The following is a 23,077-nucleotide window of genomic DNA, read 5'->3' on the forward strand; positions in this document are numbered from 1 at the left end:
GGAGTTGTAACAACTAATCATATGTTCAAACAAATCTTACAAATTCGGTGAGATGGCTAATGAAATTAAGGATGTCAGGGAGACATTGGATGAGCACAAAGAAGAATTTGAAAGTGTATATAGAAAAATAGCAGATCTAATGGGAATGAAAGGCACAATAAATGAAATAAAAAATATACTGGAATCATATAAAAGCAGATTTGAGGAAGCAGAAGAAAGGATTGGTAAGCTTGAAGAAATGGCCTTGGAAAGAGAACATACAAAAGAACAGACAGCAAAAAGAATGAAAAAACTCAAACAAGGTCTCAGGGAACTAAATGACAGCAAGATACATGCAATCATATGTGTCATGGGTGTCCCGGAAGGAGAAGAGAAGGGAAAAGGGGCTGAAGTAATATTTAAGAAATAATGGTAGAAAATGCCCCCACCCTATTGAAGGACTTGGATATCCATATTCAAGAAGCACAATGTACTCCCATTCAAATAAATCCAGATAGACCAGCTCCAAGACACATACTATTATCAAATGCTGAAGACAAAGAGAGAATTCTGATAGTAGAAAGAGAAAAGCAATGCATAACATATAAGGGATACCCAATAAGATTAAATGCCGATTTCTTATCAGAAACCATGGAGGCAAGAAGACAGTGGTATGATATATTTAAGATACTGCAAGAGAAAAGCTTCCAGCCAAGAATCTTATATCTGGCAAGATTGTCTTTCAAAAATGAGGTTGAGTTTAGAATATTCACAGATAAACAGAAACTGAGAGAGTTTGTAACCAAGAGACCAGTTTTACAGGAACTATTAAAGGGTGTGCTACAGCCTGAAAAGAAAAAAACAGGAGAGAGAGGCTTGGAAGAGAGTCTAGAAATGAAGATTATATCAATGAAAGTAATTGAAAGTCTCAAAGTATTGGTGAAAAGAAAATATGACAGATAAAACCCAAATATTTAGGAATAAACTTAACCAATAATGTAAAATAGTTGTACTCAGAAAATTGCAGCTCATTGTTAAAAGAAATTTTAAAATGACCCAAGTAATTGGAAGAACATTTCTTGCTCACAGATTGGAAAACTAAATATCATTAACATGTCAATTCTACTCAAATAGATACACAGATTCAGTGCAATCCTGATAAAAATTCCACAAGCATTTTAAAAATAAATGGAAAACACAATTATCAAATTTTTTGGAAAGGTAAGCATCCTTGAATAGCCAGAAACATCTTAAAAATGAAAAGTGAAATTAGAGGACTATCATTTCTGGACTTATCATATTACCTAGCTACAGTGGTAAAAGCAGCATGGTACTGGCATAATGACAGACACATAGACCAATGGAACCAAACTGATATTTGAGAAACAGACTTTCACATCTAGGGTCAAGAGATTTTTGTTAAGCCTGTCTAACCCACCCAGCTCAGGCAGAGAAGTGCATTCGACAAATGGTGCTGAAAGAACCTGACATCCATAGCCAAAGAAGTAAAGAGGATCCAGATCTCACATCTGATTAAAAAATTAACTCAATGTGGAACAAAAACCTAAATATAAAAGCAAGAACCATAAAGCTTCTAGAAGAAAATGTTGGAAAATATCTCCAAGTCCTGTGGTCGCTGGTGGATTCTTAAAGGAAATAACAGGATGACTGAGATGGACTCCTGATGTTTAATGTATGTGGAAGTTTTAATTAACTTTACTGTAAAAGTGTGGAATTGTACAGAGTTCATGGTAACACATCATAATGAGTAATAGCTGGTTTATAAATGGAAATGTAGTTGAAAAGCATAGTCTAAGGATGTAAATGTCAATTGACAGAAAGCTAGAGAATAATATATGGACTGAATAACACAGTAAACCCAGAGAAGGATGAGAGTTGTGGTTGATGATTCAGGCACAAAAGTGTCCTTTGTGAGCTAGAGCAGATATATATCACTATTACAGGGTGGTGGGAATGTGGAGAAGCATGGGGAAAATACAACTGGAATGACCTATGGACTGTGAGTAACAGTAATAATGTAATATTCATGCATTTATGCCAAAGATGTACAGCTTGATAATGAGGGAGTATGGAAAAGTGTGACAAATGTATGCTATGGACCTGGTAATAATCCGATAATATTATCTCATAATCTGTAACAAATGTGCCACCATGGTGTGATGTGTTGATAGAGGGGTGTTGTATGGGAATTCTGCAATGTGCATGATTGTTTTATGTTTACAAGTTCTGTCATAAAAATATATGTAGAAAATAATAATAGGATAGGCTGGGGGAAAATACACCAAATGTAAGATAAGGACTATACTTAGTAGTAAGATTGTTGTGATATTCTTTCATAATTTGTAACAAACGTCTCATAACAATGCAATGTGTTGTTGTTTGGTTGATGTATGGGACCCATGTATGATGTTATGCATGTTTGCTTTCTAAGTTCACAACTTTTGCTATACACTTATTATTTATGTATGTTCACATATAAATGATAATAATAATAATAAGGTGGGTTGGGGGAAAATACCAAAGGTAAGATACTTTATTTAGGAATAATATTTTGAGGATGCTCATTAATCATTAGTTAAAAATGTTTCACAACAATGCAAGGTATTGGTGATACAGTGAGGTATGAGAGCCCTGTATGATGTTACATATGTTTGTTTTGTTATTTCACAACTATTACTATACACTTATTGTTTATGTAAAAAAAAAAAATAAAGAACTTGTACCCTGAACAAATTCATATGAGGCCCATGACTGAACAAGCCAGTTCAATATTTTTAGACTTCATTGGAGGGCCTATCTCTTAAAATTAAATGAACAGCTAAAGATCATCAGATATTTGGGCAAGGCTTTTAAAAAAAGGTGCATGTGAAAATCCAAAAATAGAGACAGGGACTCAGAAAACAACAGTGATCATACAGAGAATTTTTTTTAAAAACACCTTTACGTAAAATTTTAATTCTCGTTTTCAAAGCCAAAAGAGCTATATTGCATTTGTGAAAGGAGTATTCAGAAAATAAAGAAGAAATTTTAGAAACTAAGCTCTGGCAAACATAAATGATTGAAATGTTGGAAAATAATATTGAGAAAATTCTCAGAGAAAGAAACAAAAGACAGATTTTTTAAAAATAGAAGGAAAAAAGGCAATAAATCAATGAATATCTCAATCTAATGGGCCAATTAATTAAAGCTCCTGAGAGAGGGAAAGAGAGAGACAGTAGTGAGGTGTCTCCAAGACATTTTCCTGGAACAGGAGAGGATTTTCCAGGTTAAAGGGATCCCTGTTACCTACACTTAAGGCTCAACGTCATAAAACCTCTACCTTTGGTCATCTGTAAAATTTTAGAACACCAGGGAAATGTCCTAAAGCCATCCAGGGAATGAAAAGTAAAAAATAAAAAACAGGTCACACACAAAGAACCTAAAGTGTCCCATGCAAAAAATCAACATGGCATTGAAAAAGAATCTAAAAGGGGAGCAAAACTGGAAACAAAACAAGAAATGCCTTGTTTCTTAAGGAAAATGTTTTCCACCTTGGAATTCTATAAATCTCAGCAACTACAAATTAAATACAATGGTAAAGATATTTACCAGCATGCAAGGATCAAATTTATTTTTAATAGGCATTTTTTTCTTAGGAGTAAAAACTTGATAAAAATAAGAATGAATAAGGGAAGGATTCAGAAATCAGGAGACTAACACACTCAAAAGATGTAAAGGGAAGACAGAGAGAAAAGTCAGTTCAGATTGGAATATTTCAAACATACACACATGCACACAGAATTGAATGATTACTTGATTTATTGACTAAAGTGAGAAAAGTGTGGTTGTGTGTGGTGTCGAGAGGTGAAGAAGAGTTATATCCATCTCATACTAACATACATATAGATAAACCTGAGAAAAATATTTTAAAATAACAATAAAAATTTAGTATTTAAAATATAGAGTTAAAATGGTTTATATGCCCAAGATATTACATAAGAAATTATATACAAATATTTTAAAATGACATTCCTAAAAATTAATATCCTTAAGGTGTCATTCTTAATTTTTTAAATGTAAAAAACATATTTAATATTTCTTTCAAAAATAGCAGAAATTTTAAAAATTTAAGCAACAGTGACAAAACATTGGTTGTATTACAATTAAAAAAATAATATAAGCAAATGCTGAAAGTAATACTTTCAAAAATACAATATAGATATTATCTTCCATATTTCAAGAGCTAAATCCATTTTACTTCATCTGGGATACTCATTTCTGTTTTACCCTTTAGAGCTGGCTCTTCTCATAGCACTTACTACACGTGCCCAATACCTCTTCTTTAATTTTCCTACAACAATGGAAACTCCATTTTAGCTTAAGCACATGGCTTCCCGGGACATGGATGAAATTTACTATCATTCTCTGTCATTAAATTCTAATAGACTGCAAGCAGAAGGGACTTATAGAACTACTGGGACATGTCCTTGACAAGAAGGGCTTGGTCTTTTTTGTCCTGAAAGTGATTGTGATGGATGGAGCTCAAGCAGCCATTCTGACTATGTTGGAGAAGCTAAATGCCAAAACAAATTAGAAGGAACCTGGTACATGACAACATGGAGTGGCAAATCAGCCCTGGAGTACCAACCTTTAGACTTTTTTATGTGGGAGAGAAATTAACTTCCTTTATTTAAGCCAATATTATTTTTATTTTTAAATTTTTGACCACTTATGAATAAACCTCATTGTAACTTATAGATTCCACAAAATAATCTCATGAAAACTGGTGTTTTTGATATTTGGTTCAGTTGAATGAGATTAATTGTAGTCTGATTCTCCAATGATGTATTTTCCTTAATATGTTCTTTTTAGTTCTCCAGGAAGCAAAGTTATTTTCCAATATGAAAGAGTTCTAACAAAGCTCCATGATTCATTTAGAACATAGACTATTCCTCTATGTTAGTGGACTACCTTTATACCTATAACCAATCAATGATAATTTAAAACTATTGCTCCTAAAACTTGTATGTAGTAAGGGTGTATGTGTGTGTACAATTATCTGTGTAAGATGACAATAATTGTAGGAGTAAATAAAGAGAAAAAAACACAATTTAATTTTTATTTCTATTGTGAAGACTAATCAGATATTTTTGCTTTGAGACAAGTAACCAACAATGATAATATGGATCAGCTACGTCAGTGATTATGTAAGCTCCCAACTGCCAAATACACAGTGTATAATGACCGAGCATCATGCGAAAGCATTCATTGTGGTCACTGAACTAAATAAAAGGGAGTCTATTGAAAGGGCGGTTTAGACATGGGGACCTTGAGTCAAGTAGTCTGGACTGAAATCTCAGACATACCAATTAATATTAAGCTAGTGTCTTACCTTCTGTAAACCTGTTTATAATGTGGGCATAAGAATAGTATTCACCACAGAGCTAGGCTGTCATGTAAATAGGTCAGCACAATGCCTGGAATGTGATGAGAAGACAATTGTTATAATTAGTAGTAGTAATAGTGCGTGCATGTGGCAGACACTTACAGACACTCAGTACTCTGGGCTAGAAAGACTGCCATGAGGGCTAATGTTTTTGGAGGTACATTGCTAAAGCCCATGAACTTGAACATCTGACTTGCTCAGCTTCACAAAATCCCAGAAGCTTATGAGATGGGTTTCTACAAATGTCACCATCCCCTCCAAGATAAACTGTGAGAAGAGAGAGCCTTGTGGGGGCCAACCAGAACAAGAAGGGCAAAGGCACCAAAACCAGAATTTCCAGACTCCGTTTTGGAGCCAGATGGTTTTCCTAACAGGGATGTCACCCGTAGTGTGAGACAATGCCTCAGTTACGTAGGACGCACCCAGGAGGAGAGTTCAAGAGAATTATCAGGAGTCAGCATGTTGTACCATGTTCATGGCACTGGCCTCGGCAGTGTGTCATAAAGTTTAGAAAACTGGCCTGAACAGCAGTGGGGTGGGACAGTGAGTGCCAAGACATCACTCAACTGAGTGCGAACAGCAAAGCCTGCTGCAAGCCATCCTCCCCTGCCTGGGAACGCTAACCAACACTTTAAATTATTCACTTCTTTCTTTTCCTGTTTTACAACTTCAAGCACATGCACATAATCATTTACTGCTGAGCATGCATGGTAAAACCATTAGGGAAATATCTTAAAAATGAACAAAGGATTAGTCTCAACATTAGAATTATAACAGTGACCCTTATGAATTTGCTAATTATTTTCCCTTCTGTAGATATTAGCAATGCCTTTAATCTCCATTTGCATTTACATATGCTCACAACATATTCATTCGGGTTCTCTGCATTTATAAACAGTTACTTCATGACAGACATCCTGAATAATTGATCAGTCTCACTTCGGAGAGCACAAACCAACCTATTCACACTCTCCCACATGCCAGTGAGATACCCATGAGAAAGTAAAACAGATCAACTCAAAGTTGTGATACAGGAATCTAATTGTCAGTCCGATTCTGCTACAGTAAACTGAAATTTGTCTGGGCTTCTTGCCATTTTCTTATTCAATCTTCTTTCCCTCTGTTCAGTTCCAATTTTCCATTTCTATCATTCAATGATGTCAATTTTATTATAACTTCTGCAACAAACTTATATGTTTCATTTTTTTAAAAATATGAATAGGTTTGTCTCCAGGGAATGGCAAGAAGAAACAATCCATTTAAGTAGTATTTTGTTGTAATAATAACTGGGGACCAAGAACATTGAACACATTGAGCAAAGAATTATTGACTAATAATTCTCTTAAATAATTTTCTGATAAGTTATAAATAAATCATCTTTGATCATTATTTAATAAATATCAAATTCAACAAATTGCTCTACTCTGAGGATTACAGCAGTGAGCCAAAATTCTTTACAAAATTTAATGTCAGGTTCTACAGGGTCCAGTTAATAATATATTCAACAAATAATTTTTGGTCACCTACTAAATAACAAAGTATAGTGCTAAAATATAAAGATAAATAAGAGAGTATGCACATCAACATGGCAATGTAAAACATCCTCTGGAAAAGACTCCCTTAAGAATCAATAAAAGGACAAATCTCATTTATTAGGACTCTGGAGGATGATAGAGATCAGAGAAGGACTCCATAAATGCTCAATCAAAGGACAAGAAAATAGCATTCAAGATCAGATAGGATATTTCCATTCCAGACCCACCAGTCTGAACTCTCCCCATCACTCTGTCTCTGAGTAGCTTGGAAATCACACAGAGGTGCCATGCCCAAAGTCCCTCATGCCATGAATGCAAAACAATAGAGCCACTCACAGCAAAAATTTGGAACCACACTTATATCCAGATACAGAGTCCCACATCTGTAGAGACTCAGGAAAGAACACAAGCCACTGAGGAGTGCTGTATGCAAAAGTACCCCCAGGATAATGAGAGAGAGAGAGAGAATGAGAGAGAGAATGAGAGAGAGAGAGAGAGAGCAGAATAGAAATGTTAGCAAGAGGAGTGCAAACACAATCCAACAAAATGTGAAATTTCTGGATTGATTCCATCTCAGTCCTTGGAGTGGGATACACTAATGGGGAAGAAACTACTTCAGGCAGAAAAACCTCACAGAAAAACAGAAAATCAAAGAGGGGAAAACTGAACTGCTGTAGGACAAGATAGTTTCCAGAACTGAAAAGGGTGAGGGAGAAAATCCAAACAATTTATAAGACCAGGGGAAAAAATTCTGTGCGCGCGCACACACACACACACACACACACACACAGAGCCAGATTCCCAGAAAAGGAACAGAGGAAAGAAAGCTTTCTCCTGGAGGTGAAACAATTGCACCAAAAGGGCACTCTGAAAGATTGTACCACATATCCAGAGCAACAATCAGATGAGGAAGAGCTAGGAAACCTGAGCAGTTAAACATGGGCTACTCTAACAACCCAGAATAAGTTGGAAAAAATATCAAAGAAGATCCTTAACACAAAGTCAATCAACAATAAAACCCTAGTCAAGAGAGAGACTGTATTAGTCAGCCAAAGTGGTGCTGATGCAAAGTGCCAGAAATCTGTTGGCTTTTATAAAGGGTACATATTTGGGGTAAAAACTTATAGTTGCAAGGCCCTAAAGAGTCCAACTCAAGGTATCATAAGAGGTATTTTCTCATAAAAATCTATTGCTACATGTTGAAGAAAGATGGTTACTGATCTCGGCATGGGTTCAGCCTCCCTTGTCCTCGTAAGGCTCTGTGGGCGCACCTTCTTCCAATCTCAGCTGTAGACTGGGGGCTTGTTTCTAGCCTTCTCATCTGCTAAGGGCGCTGATCTCTTCAGGTGCAAACTATCAGGCAAATGGCTCAGCTCTCCACAGGACTTTAACTGTTTGAGCCTTCTCCTTCTATCACACTGTAGAACTGAAATAACTAAGATTTCTCCTCTTCTGTGTCTATGAAGCTCTCTTTCTTCCTGTGCTTTCTTCTGTGCGTCTTTTTGATTGTCTATTTATATAGCCTTCCAAGGGGTGGGGACTTAAACTGAGTTACACCCTACTGACCCTACTGACATGGTGGTCAAATCAAAGCCCTAATCTTAACATAATTTAATCAAAGCATTTCAGCTGAATCTAATACAATCAAAGAGTGTCATGCCCAGAAGAGCAGACCAGGTTAAAAACATAATCTCTTTTTTTGGAATTCATAAATAATCACAAACTGTCACACTGACCTCAGAGTTAACATATAAAAATAATCAGATGCCCAGATAAAAGCAAAAAATTACAAGCCATATTAAGAAACAGGAATATATGGCTCAGTCAAGGGAACAAGTTAAAACTTCAGAGAATGCAAGAATTTGGAACAACTAATCAAAGATATTTAAACAAATTTCCTAAATCAATTCAAAAAGATGGAAGAAAATATGCATAATGAGATAAAGAATATTAAGAAGGCAATGTGTGAACATAAAGAAGAATTTGAAAGTTTAAAAAGAAACATAACAGAAATTATGGAGATGAAAGTTAGCATAATGAAGATTTAAAATACACTAGATGCATACAACAGCATGCCTGTTCTGTGAACAGGCAGAAGAAAGAATCAGTGAAATAGAAGACAGAACAATCAAAATCATACAGTAAGAAGGATAGAGAAAAGAATAGAAAAAAAATGAGCAATATCTCATGGATTTGAGTGATACCATAAAGCATACAAACATGCATCATGGGTCCCCCATCCCAGAAGGAGAAGGGGAAAATGTAGAATATTTGAGGAAATATCCCAACTCCTATGAAAGTTATATCTATATCTATATATATAGATATATACATGTCCAAGAAGCACGACATATTCCAAAAGGAATAAACCCTAATACATGTACTCCAAGACAATTACTAATGAGAATTTCAAATGCCAAAGATAACTAGAGAATTATGAAAACAGCAAGAGAAAAGTTATACATCACATACAAGGGATCTTTTTGTCTCTCTCTCATTTTTTTAATGTTACATTCAAAAAATATAAGGACCCCATATACCACCCACCTCCTCCTCCCACATCAATAACCTCTTTCATCATCGTGGGACATTCATTGCATTTGGTGAATACATTTTGGAGCACTGCTGTACCACTCGAATGATGGTTTACATTATAGTTTACACTCTCCTCCAGATGTGGGGGCATTTTCAGGACTTGGAGTTGTCCTGGGTGGTACTGTAGGGACAGATGTTGGACATTGTATGTCCTGCCATGGCCCACAAGGGATCTTTAATAATACTAAGTGCTGATTTCTCATCAGAGACCATGGAGGAATAAGGCAGTGGTATGACATGTGGGAGATCCTGAAAGAGAAAAATTGCCAGCAAAAATTGCTTATCTGGCAAAACAGTCCTTGAACAATGAGGGAGAGTTTAAAATATTCACAGATAAACCAAAAATGAGATAATTTGTCAACAAGAAACATGCCATACAAGAAATACTAATGGGAGCTCTGCAGGTTAAAAGCAAGACAAGAGAAAGTGGCTTGGAATAGTGTGAAGACAGGAAGATATTCAGTAAAGGTAACTAATAGGATAAATGCAAAATGCATTAATACTATATCCTCAATGTACAACTCAACTCTAATTCCTGTAAGGATCAGAATACATTTGAACAGGAAAAGACGTTTTTCCTATAATGGACACACAAAATAAATATAAAGAGGTAATGTATGAAAAAAAAGAGAAAGACAAAAAAAAAGATATATAAAACCAAAGGACAAAATGCTAAGTACTGCCTTTACAGTAATAGCACTGAATGTTAATATATTAAACTCCCCAATCAAAAGGCACAAATTGGCAGAATGGATAAAAAAGCATGATTCAGCTATGTGTTGTTTACAAGAGACACACATTAGACCCAAGGACACAAAGATGCTGAAAGTGAAAGGATGAAAAAAGATATACCATGCAAATAGTAACCAAAAAAAGAGCTGAGGTAGCTATCCTAATAAGAGACAAAATAGATTTTAAGTCAAATTTTTTACAAAAGACACAGAAGGATATATTTTATTAAAAGAGTCAACCATAAATATTCATCCACCTAACCATAGTTCCCCAAAATATATGAAACAAACGCTGACAACACTGAAGGGAGAATCTCACTACTAAGTATATACCCAAAATAATTGAAAGGAGGGATTCAAACAAATATTTGCATACCAATATTCATAGCAGCATTATTTGCAATTGTCCAAAGATGGAAGCAACCAAAGTGTCCATAAACAAATGAATGGATAAATAAAATGTGGTATATATACACAACAGAATATTATTCAGCTGTAAAAAAAAATGAAGTCCTGATTCATGTAACATCTTGGATGAACCCTGAAGACATCATGTCAAATGAAATAAGCCAGATATAAAAGGACAGATATTGTATGATCTCACTGATTTGAAGCCCTTAGAATAAGCAAACTCATAGAGGCAAAATCGAGACTAGAGGTTACCATGGAACAGGGTGGGTATAGGAATGGGAAATTAGGTCTTAAAATTTAGTGTTCCTTTTTGGAATTATGGAAATGTTTTGGTAATAGGTAGTGGTGATGGTAGCACAACATTGTGAATGCAATGAACAGCACTGAAATAAATTTCTGAATATGATTTTATTTTTGGAAGGTACTGGAGATTGAACCCAGGCCCTAAAACATGGGAAGCAGGTGCTCAATCACTGAGCTACATCTGCTCCCTGGAGTATGATGTAGGGGAGAAATGTTAGATAGTATATATAGTAATAGAATAATTTTTAAGTACATGGAACTACACTACACATACAGTGAACTCTAAGTTAAACCATGGGTTTTAATTAATAGTGAAATTACAAAAAAAAAAGTGCTAGCATCAATTGTAAAAAATATTCTACACCACAGCAAGGTATTGGTGGTGGAGAGATAAATGGAAATCGTAATTTCATGCATGATTGCTAATTGTTCTGTAAGTTCACAATTTCTCTAATAAAAACTGAAGGAGGAAATCAACACCTCTACAATAATAGTTGGAGACTTCAACACACCACTCTTATCAGTAGACAAAACATCTAGACAGACAGAAGTTTGTTATGGAAACAGACAATTGTTTAACATAACAAATGAACTAGGCCTAAGAGACATGTACAGAATATTGCACCCTGTGAAAGTTTGATATAGTTATGAATTCCAAAAATAGATTTTGGATTATGTTTGTAATCTGGTCTATACCTGGGTGTGAATAAGTTATGACTGGGGCTTTGATTGGGCCACGTCATTAGGGCATTGAGTTCCCACTCTTTGGTGGGTGGGGATTCACAGATAAAAGGCATGGCAAAGGACAGAGTTGAGAGTTTATGATGTAGGAGTTTTAATGTTGGGGTTTGATGCTAAAGTCTTAAGCTGGAACCCCAGGAAGTCAGCACACAGAGGAAAGAGAAGCAAGCCCAGGGAAGAGAGGACCTGAGCCAGGAGAAGAACACAAGGGAGTAGAGATGGCTCCTTAGACACCACAGAAACCCCAGGGAAAGAGACAGAGCCATTCACCTGATAGTCTAGAGCTGACCTTGTGGAGAGAGGCAAAGTCTAGAAAGCCTCACAGCTGGCCTTGTGTAGAAAACAGAGGAGCTGAGCCCAGAAGAACCCAGGAAGCCTGAACCCTCACAGAAGTTGGCAGCCATCTTACTCCAACATGTGAAAATAGACTTTGGTGAGGGAAGTAACTTACACTTTATGGCCTGGTTTCTGTAAGCTCCTACCCCAAATAAATACCCTTTATAAAAACAAACCAATTTCTGGTATTTTGCATCAGCATCCCTTTGGCTGACTAATACACACCCCAAGGCAGTAGGATATACATTTGTCTCAAGTGCACATGGTTCATTCTCCAGAATAGACCACAAGTTGAGTAACAAAACAAGTCTCAATAAATTTGAAGAGATTGATATTATACCAACCAACTTGTGTGGCCATAAGGAAATGAAGTTGGAAATCAAAAATAGGTAGAGAACTGGAAAATCCACAAATATATGGAAGTTAAATAATATATGCTGAAGCAATCAGTGGATCATAAAGAAATTACAAGGAAGCCAGTAAAAATCTTGAGATAAATGAAAATGAGATCACAAATTATCGGAACTTATGGGATGCAGTAAAGGCAGTGCTAAGGGGGAAATTTATAGCACTAAATGCTTACAGTAAAAAAAGAAGAAAGAGCTACAATCAAAAGCCTAAATGCACACATGGAGGACCTAGAAAAGGAATAACAAACTAAACTAAACCCATAGAAAGAAAGAAATAATAAAGAATGGAGGAAGAAATATTACCTACCTCTGTTGCAGTGCCATCCAGCGGCTCCGCTCCCAAAGAGGTAAGGACAAACAGAGCAAGACAACACACAGTAACCACTCTGGAGATGCAGGCTGGTGGCGCAGGTCTGATTTATTGAGGAAGTGTAGTAGCTTTTATAGACCATGAGGCAACATGCAAGCAGCTTACTGGCTATGCTAATTTAGTGAGGCTCATTGGTTCATGTGCTCTAGTTGCTGGGGGGAAGGCATATTTCTGAGGGACATGCCTGGGCATGCCCGGGCATGTCTGCCACATGCCTCGGTGCCATCTTTTGGGTGGAACCCCAAAGGCCTTATAGTTAGAGAGGTTTTCCTACGTCTAACAAGGCGTTGGTGGTTTGCCCACAATTCCCCCTTTTTTCTTTTATTAGAGGCAAGGCGAAGCACCGGTGTTGTTTTGTGCCAAGGTGACTGTGCCTGTCTTAGGTTGTCCTCCCCGGAGGATCTTACCCATCATTGGCTACCAGCCAAGCTCTCTGGCATGGTGTTTATCTCTGCATTTATTGCAGGACTGCGAGGCTGAAGATATTCGTGGCTTGAGAAACGGTTTCTGCAGTGCCTTCTTCTGCTTCTAGAGCGCTGACCATACCCTGCTGGACAAGTACTAAAGTTTTAACATCTTTGCGGAGGTTTTGCACTTTGCAAAGTACGTATCTTATACACAGTATACATATTAGAAGAACAGATCCAATGATAACAAATGTTATGAGATTAGAAGGAGTGAAAAGGGATTGAAGGTTAGCTAGAATATTGGTGATCAGTGTGGTGTCTATGGTAGTCGCTCGGGTACTGTTCAGGGTCAGAATTTGATGGGTGAGCTGAGTGTTTAAATTTAAGAAGTCGTTGTTCCAATGTCCGACTAGGGTTTGTTTTAACATTGCTCTGGCTGCAGTAAAGTTTGCCATGCCATCTGTGGCACTGATGGAGGTAACACAAATGTGTGGATAATTAATGTCACAGGGCAGTAGGAAAACTTGGAGGAGAGCACATAGTTCTCCTTGTTGAACAGAGCTGGTATGTTGCTCAACATGGATGGAATCTGAGGTGCTGAGGGATTTTACTACTATAGAAAAGTGAGTTTTGTTAGCATTGGTAAAGATTTTAGCAGCATGAGGGATAGCAGAAGTTGTGGGAAAGGAGTGAGAGGAGAGAACAAATGGAAGAAGAATCATGGCAGTGATGAGTTTGTCTTTTGGCAAATGGTTATCCAGTTGACCTGCGAATCCTGGTAGGAGAGTTTGCATGTTCAAATCAGTTTGGGAAAGATGTTGTATTTGTTCTTGAGTGAATGGTAGAACTAAGGTGTCAGGCTCGATGCCATACAAGAGAACAGCTGTTTTTCTGAGTTTTCTCCCAAGGATACATATGGCATCACAATAAGAGGTAATTTTACCTAAATGACTAAAAGATAAGTGTACCCAAAAGAGGGAGGAATCCTGATATAGAAGACCCATGGGCATCCCAGGGGAGTTGATGACTAGAGCGGAAAGAGGGAGTTTTGGTTGAAAGCGGGCTAGGTGAAGATTTTTAATTCTGTCATTTATGAGGCTCAGGCAGGCTTGTTTGACACTGCCCACCAAATGACAGCTGGAGGGGTCAGGGTCACCCTCCAGGAGGTCAAAAAGAGGTTTTAGCTCATGAGTGGTTACACTCAGATGAAGACGCAACCAACTGATATCACCACAGAGGCGCTGAAGCACATTGAGTACATTTATGGGGCAAAACAATAGTGGGGATGGCAGGACTGATAGAGCTCATGATGGTATAGTCTAAGAAGGTGTAAGGTGGGTAGTTTTGTACTTTTTCAGGTGACATGGTGAGGCCCAGTTGCATAAGGCTATGTAGAAGAGATTTCAAGCAGAATTGTAGGTGAATTGGGTCTGGGTGAGCAATAAGGATGTCATCCATATAATGAATGATTTTGACAAAACTGAGAAAGGGGATGGGTGGCTTCACTAATGAATATTTGGCACATAGCTGGACTGTTTTTCATTCCTTGCAGGAGTACCTTCCACTGATAACATTGTAGGGGGACTGAATTATTTGTGACAGGTATGGAAACGGCAAAGTATTGACGGTCATCCTCATGAAGAGGAATGGAAAAGAAACAATCTTTGAGGTCTATTGCAATAATGTGGTAATCGCATGGGATGGCTGAAGGATGAGGAAGACCTGGTTGCCAGGAGCCAATCTTTGTCATATGAGCATTAATATTTCTGAGACCATTTAGTAGCCTCCATTTACTGGATTTTTTTTGAATCACAAAGATAGGAGAATTTTGAGGACTAGTAGAGGGTTCTATGTGCTGCAAGTTCAATTGTTCTTGCACAAGGAGTTTTAGTTGTTCTAATTTTACTCGAGGCAGTGGCCACTGGTCCGTCCAAATAGAATTTTCCATTTTCCATGTTAATCTTATAGGTTTTGGTTTGGATAAAGTAAATAAAGGTGGACGGCCAGTGGCCTTTGTGCTTGGGGGTAATTTGTAGGATTGGTAGTGAGGACGGCTCCCACTTTGGGGAGAACGTCATGCCCCCAAAGGGTACGAGTAAGGTTGGGTAACACAAGGGGGTGGAAGGTGCCTGTTCTGCCATCTGGGTCTGTCCAAGTCAATGTTGATGTAAGCTGGTGTGAGGGTCTTAGGCCTCCCACACCTTGAACTAGGGGACCTAGTTTTAGCGGCCATGAAGGGTCTGTGTCAGAAGAGTGGAGGACAGATAAGTCAGCTCCGGTGTCTATTTGCCCAGTAATGGACTTGCCCTGCACTACGAGAGTGAGAAATGCTTTACCTTGGGTAACGAGGATAGTCCAAAAAATGTCGGGTGGGGGGTCCTCTCTTAGTTGCGGGACTGAGAGGTGCTCCTGATCTCGTTTAAAGGCGGAAGAGGATTGCCCTGAAGGTCAGTTTTTGAGTGACAATCTCTCTTCCAATGAAGTCCTTTCCTACATCTTGGGCAGACAGAGGGGGGAACATTTTGTGGTTTAGGAGTAACCACGAGAGGGCACTCCTTGGTGAAATGAACAGGCTTGCGGCACCTGTAGCAGGTTTTGTGAGATGGCTAAATGCACAAATGATGGGCTAAGGCAGCAGCTAGGACAGAAGTGGTATTAGTTGCAGCTGCCACAGCAGATGCAGAATGAAACCCAATGTCTCTGCAAGCAAGGACCCAGTCATCGGGGCTTTTATTACAAATAGACGTAATTGTTTGTCCACACTCGGTATTGGCACCTTCCCAAAGAAGGTCTTTTAATAAAACATCGGTGGCAGCAGAATGGGAAACTTTTCTATCAACGGCCTCCTTCACTTGACTATAACAGTCGGAAAAGGGCTCGTTGGGACCCTGCAGAAGTTTGGAGAGGTGAATAGGTTTTTCCCTGAGGGTTGAATTTTTGAAAAGCAATTTTAGCAATGGTGAGTCACTGAGCAAAGTAGGGCGCTGGACAGGCAGCTTGGACTGTTGGAAGAGCCCATTGCCCCTCCCCTTTTAAAGCATCAGGGGGGAGGGCCGTTATGCCATTGGTAAGGTTGTGCATGCCTGTTTTCTCTGCTTCATCATTGTACAAAGCTGTCCAGGTGATATAATCACCAGGAGTCAGAATGGCATGCGCAAGGTTCTTCCAATCAGTAACGCAATTGTGTTCAAGGGACAGATTATCCATTAACATCTGAGCATATGGACTATTAAGGCCATCTTCCTGAATGGCTTTGCGAAGGTCAGAAATAGTTTTATGATCCCAAGGGTACCAATTGTAGGGGGCGTGATTGGTAGGATTGAAGTTCACCGGGTAAATGTGTGCAGGGGAAGGGGTCGAAGGAGGGACAGTGACAGATGGGTTAGCCAAGATAGCTGCTGAACCACAAGAGGAAGGAGAAGAGGAAGAGAAAATGGCGGGTGCAAGGGAAGGAGGCGGGGAACGGTTCTAGGGTCAGAAAGAAAAGGGCAAAGACCGCAGGGTGGAGCTCTAGAGGAGGAAAAGGAGGGGGTTGGGGGTTGTGTAGGAAGGGAAAGGGGAGGTATTAAAGAAGAGGAGTGGTTGGTCACTGCTGACGCAAAGGTAATTAGGTCCTCCTCCTTTGCGGGAGGGGGGGCGACGCTCTTGTGGCCAACGGCTTCCACTAGAGCCTGTGGAGCAATGGCTTCCTGTGGAGGGCCATTAGTAGGGGTTTTTTGTTGAGAAAGGTTGGTAGCAGGTGTCGGGATGAGCAGAGGGGAAGTTTCAGAGGGGGAGCAGTTGGGGCTTTGGGATATATCTTTGAGCGATGGGTATAAGGAATTGCAGTCAGGTGGTATGTAAGGAGGCACGGGGGTAGAAGGAGTTGCCGGCTTGATGGAAAGCAGGATTGGGGAAGGTACATCTAGCGGAGCACCTGTAAGGCAAGCATGAATGGCTAAGAGAGCAGGCATGAGGCCTAGAGGAAAGGTTTTTCCCTCATGGACTTCAGCAAAGCGCACGCGCTTAAGCAGCTTCGCCCATGTGGCAGGATCCCATAGGGCGGTTGTGGAGAGCCTGGGGTTAAAACGAACAACAAGGTCCCAATATTGATTAAGTTCCTTTTCAGAAATTATGATGTACCTACTTGCCAAAGGTGCATGTAGGGCGCGTGCTTGTGGAGCCTTCTCAGAGAAGGAAAGATTACCCATTCCGAGGGTCACTTACCAACTGCAATGCTGAGCTTCACTTGATAGCTCACTGATATTGTCTCTGGGGTTTTCAGGTCCCTATTCAGGTGCCAGATGTTGCGGTGCCATCCAGCAGCTCTGCTCCCGAAGAGGTAAGGATGAACAGAGCAAGACAACACACAGTAACCGCTCTGGAGATGCAGGCTGGTGGTGCAGGTCTGATTTATTGAAGAAGTGTAGTAGCTTTTATAGACCATAAGGCAACGTGCAAGCAGCTTACTGGCTATGCTAATTTAGCGAGGCTCATTGGTTCATGTGCTCTAGTTGCTGGGGGGAAGGCAGATTTCCGAGAGACATGTCCACTGGGCATGTCCGCTGCATGCCTCAGCATAATCTTTTGGATAGAACCCCAAAGGCCTTATAGTTAGAGAGGTTTTCCTACATCTAACAAGGCGTCAGCGGCTTGCCCACATACCTCATTCTATGAGGCCAAGATCACTCTCATATCAAAGCCAAAGAATTTACAATAAAAGAAAATTATAGACCAATTCCTCTTATGAATATAGATGCAAAAACTTCAACAAAATACTTGCAAATCAAATACAACATACATTAAAGGAATTATATGCCATGATCAAGTGGGTTTTATCCAAGGTATGTAAGGTAAGTTCAGTACAAGAAAATCAATTAATGTAATATACTGTATCAATAAAACAGAGAGAAAAAACACATAATCATTTAAAATTGACACAGAAACAGCATTTGACAAAATTTAGCATCTTTTCTTAATAAAATCACTTAGAAAAATAGGAATAAAAGGAAACTTCCTCAACAAGCTAAATGCACCTGTGAAAAACCCACAGCTAACATCATACTTTCACTACATACTTTTAGTAGTGAAAGACTGAAAGCTTCCTCTCTATGATCTAGAACAAGACAAGGATACCCACTGTCATCTATTATTCAACACTGTAGAGAAAGTTCTAGTTTTTGCTGTTTGGCACAAAAAAGAAATAAAAGTCATCTAAATTCAAAAGGAAATAGTAAATTTTTACTATTTGTTGATGACATGATCCCATATACAGGAAGTGTCAAAAAATCTACACCAAACCTCCAGATGCGAATTCAGCAAGTGGTTGGTTACAAGATCAAATTGCAAAATTTGATAGTGTTTCTATACACTAGTAATGAACAATCTGAGGAGGAAAACAAGACATAGCAATTAAAAGAATCAAATATCTAGACATAAATCTAATCAAAGATATAAAGGCCTTATATACAGAAAATTACAACTTTGCTAAGAGAAATCAAAGATCTAAATAAATTGATGGATATTCCATGCTTATATATTGGAAGATTGAATATTGTTAAGATCTCAATTCTACCCAAAGCAATTTACAGATTCAGTGCAATCCCAATCTAAATTCCAACAACCTGCACTGCAGAAGTGGAATAAAATTTATTTGGAAGGGTAAGGAGTCCAAAATAGCTAAAATCAACCTAAAAAATAATGAAGTTGAAGGACACACTACTATACTTTAAAACTTATTACAAAGCTGCTGTGGTCAAAACAGCATGGTAAAAATTCAAGGATAGATATATCAACCAATGGAAATGAGTTGAAAGTTCAGAAATAGACCCTCACATCTATGGCTAGTTGATTTTTGACAAGGCTGCCAAGTCCACTAAATTTAGAAAGAATAGTTTCTTCAAAAAATGGTGCTAGGGAAACTGGATATTCACTTGCAAAATAATGAAGGCCCTTATTTCACACCCTATACAAAAATCTATTCAAAATGGTTCAAAGGACTAAATATTAGAACCAGGGCTATAAAACTCCTAGAAGAAAATTTAGGGAAGAATCTTCAGGAGCTTGTGTTAGGCAGTGGTTTCTTACACCTTACACCCAAAGCACAAGCAACAAAAGAAACAATAGATAAATGGGACTTCAACAAGTTTAAATGGAACTTCATCAGATTTAAAAGTTTTTGCATGTCAAAGGACTTAATCATACAAGTGAGAAGACAACCTACTCAGGAGGAGAAAAATATTGGGGAAGAACATGTCTGATAAGGGTTTACTATCCAGAAGATATAGAGAAATACTGCAACTCAACACTTAAAAGCCAAACAGCCAAATTTAAAATGGGCAAAGACTCAAGAAGACATTTCTGTAAAGAGTATATACAAATGGCTTAAACGCACATGAAAAGATGCACAACATCATTAGCTATTAGGTAAATGCAAGTCAAAACCACAGTAAGATAATATTTTATACGTACTAGAATAGTTACTAATAAAAAAAGATAAAGAAAATTACAGGTGTTAGGATGTGGAGAAATAGGAATATGCATTCATTTCTGGTGGAAATATAAAATGGTTCAGATGCTGTGGAAGACAGTTTGGCAGTTTCTAAGACAGCTAAGTATAGAATTACTGTATGACCCAGCAATCCCAAGGTAAATACCCAAAAAGGGGCATTTGAACAGGTGTTTCCACATTTATGTTCATTGCAGCATTATTCACAATTGCCAAACAATGGAAGCAACCCAAGAGTCCATCCATTAACTGATGAATGTATAAACAAAATGAGGTATACACATACAATGGAATATTACTCAGATTAAAAAGGAATGAAGTTACGATTCATGAGACAGTATGGATGAACTTTGAGGACATTATATTAAGTGCAATAAGCTAGACACATAAGAACAAGCATATGATGTCACTGATTTGAAATAATTATAATAAGCATACTCATAGTGTCATAATCTAGAATATAGATTACCAAGGGCTGGGTTAAGGGTAGGAAATGGAGAGTTAATGCTTAAATTGTACAGAATTTGTATTTGGTTGACTGTAAAGTTTTGAAAATTGATGGTGATGATGGTAGCACAACATTGTGAATGTAATGAACAGCACTGATCTAATGCAAGGTGTTAGTAATAGGGTGGTATAGGGAAAAAGTAATAAACCCTATGTGAGCTATGGACTATAGTTAACAGTGCAATTATAATCTTACATCAATTATAACTAAGATACCACACTAATGCAAGGTGTGGTTTTTTTGTTTGTTTTGTTTTTTAAGATTTTTATTTATTTATTTAATTCCCCCCCTCCCCCAGTTGTCTGTTCTCTGTGTTTATTTGCTGCGTCTTGTTTCTTTGTCCGCTTCTGTTGTAGTCAGCAGCACGGGAAGTGTGGGCGGCGCCATTCCTGGGCAGGCTGCTCTTTCTTTCGCGCTGGGCAGCTCTCCTTACGGGCGCACTCCTTGCGCGGGGGGCTCCACTACGCGGGGGACACCCCTGCATGGCAGGGCACTCCCTGCGCGCATCAGCACTGCACACTGGCCAGCTCCACACGCGTCAAGGAGGCCCGGGGTTTGAACCGGGAACCTCCCATGTGGTAGACGGACGCCCTAACCACTGGGCCAAGTCCGTTTCCCAGCAAGGTGTTAATGATGAGGGAGGGTGGTATGTGGGAACTTTGTATTTTCTGTAAACTTACAACTTCTCTAAAAAAATAAAATATTAAAAAAAGAAAAGCAAATTAAAACACAGAGGAAAATCCGTATTTGGCTGTCAGATTAGCAAAGACTTGAAAATACCATCAATGACAGCAATGATTTACTGAAATATGCACATATAAATTATTGTAGAAATGCAATCGACCATTAGAGAAATTATTAATAGACTGAAAAATGTTAAAACTTGACTAATTCTACTTCTGGGAATATGACCTAAGGAAAAACCCTAAATATGGAGCAATGTACTTTATTAAATATGTTTGCTCCCATGATATTTATAATCATAAATTTAAAGAACTAGTATCTAAGAATGGGTGGGTAAGAAGTGAATGGTTAAGCAAATCATGGCAAATTCAGTCCTCTGCAATGTACTGGCTTTGTAACTTCAACAATCCACTTACCTACTCTTTATTTCATTTTTTGTTTTTCACCTTAAAATAAGGATAATGCTAGGACATATCTCATAGAGTTGTTAGTATTAAACAATTTATTGAATGTAAAGTGGTTACACAGTCTTGTGCATAATTATCAATATAAAATTATTGGAGGTCATTTGAAATTAAGAACATAGGAAAGGCTTACGACAGACTGTTAGGTTAAAAAATAAGATACTGTAACACGATGCATAGCAACAAACCAACCAATCAACCAACCAACCCAAAGAACTTCGCCAAAATGGTGACAGCTAAAATAAACAAAAGCCTGATACCTAAGCATAAGTTAGCAGCCAAGATTATAGTGAAAAATAACTCCTGTGCCAGCTTCTTGGGAGCATCATAATCTTTTCCTATAGATACTGCTATACAGGTAGCCAATGCGAATTGGAAGCTTGTTTTGGGATAGAGGAATCAGAGCCAGGGGTTTGGGGTTAACTCAAATGTTGGGAACATGAGGATAAACATCACTTGGTTTCTTTGTCTTCACAATACTGGACAAGTGTTTGGAAGGGCTTCAGCAACCTTTCTTCTTTCCTCTCCATTTTCTGAGTGCCAGGCATGGCATAAAGTATTGTGCACTCTTGTCTCATGTAAGATAACACAGCCAATACATGTATGGGCCAAAATTTAAATCTAGTTTGGTTTTCAAAACCTGTCTAACATTTATGCTTCACTGCTCTGCAAGTTTTTCTTCTCATTGGCATATCATTTATTTGAATAAGCATACAGTTGGTGGTGTTTGAGTGACTTGGGTTTAAAACTATTCTGTCATATATTAACTGGGTGTCCTTTTATAAGGCACTTTAATTCTCTGAGCTCCAAATTCCTGGCCTGTAAAAGAGAGAGAGCGAGACCAAGCAAAAATACACACACTCACACGCACACACATGCCTCGATTAGAGTAATATCTTAAAATAAACATTGGACTAACTGTAATATTGGTCTACATAGAGAACAATTTTTAATTGTACTATCGACTCCCCTGTGAGTGAGGATTGAGAGGACATGCAACATTTTCCAGTACGATTTGTTTCCAAGGGTCTCAAAATTCCTTATCAATATTGTCACATGAATTCTCACAGTCACAAACTCCAAAATAGTGTCCGTACGGTGAAGCTCGCAAAATAAAGACAAGCATGGTTCTCTGAAAAATCAGCCATTTCAGCAGATGATGCCCATTTTAATCATAAGGGGAGGTGATTGGGAGGAATTCCCTGAAAATGAAGGTGGGTTTAAGACACACTGTCAGTGAAAATCTGGAAGTTAGTCATGGCCATGTCCGTCTGGGTAACCCTTTGCAAGCTATTTCATCCCAGTTATATAGGAAGAAGCAGGGAATATGCAAGATGCCTGACAGTAATATTATATCATTTTTTACGAAGAGAAACCATAGTACTATATTTTCCCAAACTTACATATAAAGCATTTCATATCATATCTAGATGAATTAAGTATTTTATTTAAAAGGAAGGAATTTTTAAAGTTATTGTTGTAGCTCCAAATTTATGGTAGTCATCTACAGGGAGCATAGCAGAGGGTGATGAAAGATTCGTGAGCTTCTCCATCCTTCTATATGGTTTGAGATACACATGAATCACTGCAGTTATGTTCTATAAAGTCATCATGGACACTGAGTTAGCAAATAATGTATCATCGTTTCTAACGGAAATACAGAGTAAGGT

The sequence above is a fragment of the Dasypus novemcinctus genome, chromosome 27, assembly GCF_030445035.2.
Source record: "Dasypus novemcinctus isolate mDasNov1 chromosome 27, mDasNov1.1.hap2, whole genome shotgun sequence".
Taxonomy (NCBI): Eukaryota; Metazoa; Chordata; class Mammalia; order Cingulata; family Dasypodidae; genus Dasypus; species Dasypus novemcinctus.